Raw genomic sequence first — 3,019 nt, 5'->3', positions numbered from 1 at the left:
ATTTTACCCAATTTAGCTTCAAATTCACACATTAATCAACATTATCTTTTATAATCTTTCAAATGCCAAACCTAGCCTCTAAATTAACACTTCTACTTGAAATAAACTTGTAATTAGAAGCATACCTTTGATGATTAACACATAATCCTCAAAAATCTAACATTGATCATCAAGGATTGAAAGATTAATCTTAAGTGTGTGTAAATCGCACCTTGAGTGTGTGAGAGTTCTAGAGGTGAGAAAATATGACTGATTTAGAGAGCTAGGCATGGTCTTGACCTGTTTTGGTCAACAGTCCACCTAGTTTGCCATAGTTGACAGATTTAGTCCCTCATGCGTAACTTGGTCGTTTCAACTCCGTTTCTCACGAAACTTTCCAGATCTCATAATTGATATATAAGAAGCTTAAATATAAAATTCCAGCCTCTAACTCGATCCAAAAGTCCATATTCCAATCTAACCTAAGTAAGTATTAATCCATAAAATACTATACTAACTTAATTAAACATGCTTAGCAACTTAAATGGACTTTTAGAAAGTTGGATGTTACAGTAGGTGCATTGTATGTTGGTTTGGATGGTGGTGTATTAACATGGTCTTTGGGTGGTGGACTTTTGACAACACTATCAGGACTTGACTTTGTGGTTGTTGGTTCTGTTTCACTAGGTAAAAACAATGGGAAATCAGATCTGCTTGGCATGGGTGTAGATCCTTGGTTTTCTGCAGGTTCATGAACAACATGTGGGGTTGCTGCAGCAACAGGTGGTATTGCTGCAGTAATTGGTTCTATTTCTACAGTGGCTTTTTGCGAAATTTCTACTAGATCTTTTCCATTCCTTAAGGTCACAACTTTCACATGCTCTTTGGTCAGTATTTTATGGATCTCAATATCACTGGGTAAAGTTCTAACATGCATGTTCCTCAACTCTAGTGCTATTTGACCAATATGTGTTTTGAAAGTCCTAATGTTAGCATTTTGGTGATTCATAGCTGAGTTGGTCTGATTTATAAAACCTTTTAACAATGTTTCCGAAGAATTGGATAAATCACCTTGCTGGTTTGGCTTGTTCTAAAAAATTAGACTGATGCTGAAAATGAGCAGGTTGATTTTGAGAAACATTTGGATGAAAACCTTGTCTTTGTTCTTTTATAACTGGTGGCTTCTAACATGGACTGTTCCAAGAGAAATTAGGATGCTTCTTCCAACTTGAGTTGTAGGTGTTTGAAAATTGGGCAGGTCTGTTGTGTACAAAGTTCACAGATTCAGAGTTAAGGCTGCATTGGTCAAAAGTATGACCTTCACCACAATACACACATTGGACAGGCAAGGATTAAGATACAGCTGCAATGGCAACAATATTAGCAGCGGGGACAACTAAGTTTTTCAACAATCTAGTCTTGGTGGTTAGCTGTGCAATAAGAGCAGTATAAGAATCTATTTCATGAATGCCTGTTGTATTTAATGGTACTATTTCTCTTGGATCTGCTCAGTGACCATTCTTGTTAGAAATTTTCTCCAAAATATCAAAACCATCATTATAGGTACTGGAAGTAAAGGCTCTTCCTACAGTAACATCTAACATTTGTTTAGCAGTGGTACAAGACCATTTTAAAATGTTTCTAGCTATATGCAGTAGGATATGCCATGATGTGGGCATTTCCTTAGTAATTCCTTGTACCTCTCCCAAGCATCAAAAACTGCTTCATCATCCATTTGTCTAAAGAGACAAATTTCATTTATGAACTTGGCACTCTTGGTTGGGGGAAAATACTTTTTTAAAAACTTCTCAGTCATCTCATTCCATGTGGTGACTGAGTCTAGTTGCAAAGAGTTGTACTATACTTTGGCTCTGTCTCTTAATGAAAAAGGAAATAACTTCAGCCTTAAGGCTTCATCAGAAATTCTATTAAGATGGGAAGAGTCAGTGACTTCCATAAAAGATCTAAGATGCAAATGAGGATCCTCAGATGGTAATCCTGCATGTTGACCATTTGTTTGTAACATGTGAAATATGATGGGATTAAATTCAAAGTGGTCACCATCAATAGTGGGCCTAGGTATTCTAGGATGTAATTGATTTAACATTGGAATAGTATAGTCCATGATACCACCAGTCCTTGAATTTGCAAGCCTAATAACCTCCTTCTCAAGATTGGGTATTGGATTAGGTTCTACTTGAGCCATTTCAAGAGTAGCTAGAATAGGCAAGAAATTTCTTTGTACCCTTCTTCTCCTTCTAAAGGTTCTTTCAATGTCTGGATCTAACTCAAAAATAGTCCCGAGAGGTATCCTTGGCATAAACCACAAAAAGTGAACACTTGATGGTAGAAAAATCAAATTTTAAAGTAACTTAAATAAAACACTTTTTGGCTAAAATCCCCAGCAGCGGCGCCAACAACATGATGTGGAAGTATATATACCCTCAAAAGGTTACAATGACAAGTAAATCATGCAAGTATACATGGCTTACAAGTATCGTCCAAATCAAGTAATAATGGTAAGTAATACCAAATATCGTTCCTCAGAGATTTAAATTGCAAAGAGAGTCACAAAAGTCAACTTCAAAGTGAGATTTCAGAAAAGGGTTTTTGGAAGCAATAAGGCTTCAGAGAGAAAATACCTTTACGAGAGTTGGTAACCAAATACTAAAATGCAACAATAATTAAAAGATAGTATGGATGCAAGATCAGGTTAGATTTCAGCAACGAAGTGAAATAAATATTGCTCTACAAATAGCTCTTTACAACACTACTGGATTGAACGACCTTCCAAGGAAGTGCAAATTTCTACATATGTTGGAAGTGCACTTGGTGATGCATCAATCACAAACTAGTACATATCTTGCCTTTCTTTCCATATAGTTTTGCAACTCATAAGGTTATGGCGACTCTTTATAGCCTCTATAACATAACTAGTAAAAATATTTGCATTGTCTTAATTTTAAGTCCAACTCATCTGGATAAAATAACATGTGTCAATTGTCAAAGATTACTAGATGAAATATTAATACCATTTGTG

The 3,019-nt window shown here is 35.8% G+C and overlaps 1 non-coding gene across 1 annotated transcript; it reads left to right on the top strand.

Annotated features, from left to right (window-relative positions):
• Positions 1 to 1,640: 1,640 nt before the first annotated feature.
• Positions 1,641 to 1,747, top strand: LOC112499763. Its single transcript, XR_003067284.1, has one exon. It is a non-coding gene; the product is annotated as a small nucleolar RNA R71 (small nucleolar RNA).
• The last annotated feature ends 1,272 nt before the right edge of the window (positions 1,748 to 3,019 follow it).

Source organism: Cynara cardunculus (genome assembly GCF_001531365.2).
Source record: "Cynara cardunculus var. scolymus isolate 2C chromosome LG 16, CcrdV1, whole genome shotgun sequence".
Lineage (NCBI taxonomy): Eukaryota > Viridiplantae > Streptophyta > Magnoliopsida > Asterales > Asteraceae > Cynara > Cynara cardunculus.
The sequence above is the reverse complement of the archived record's forward strand: the minus strand, read 5'-3'. Positions and strand labels throughout refer to the sequence as shown.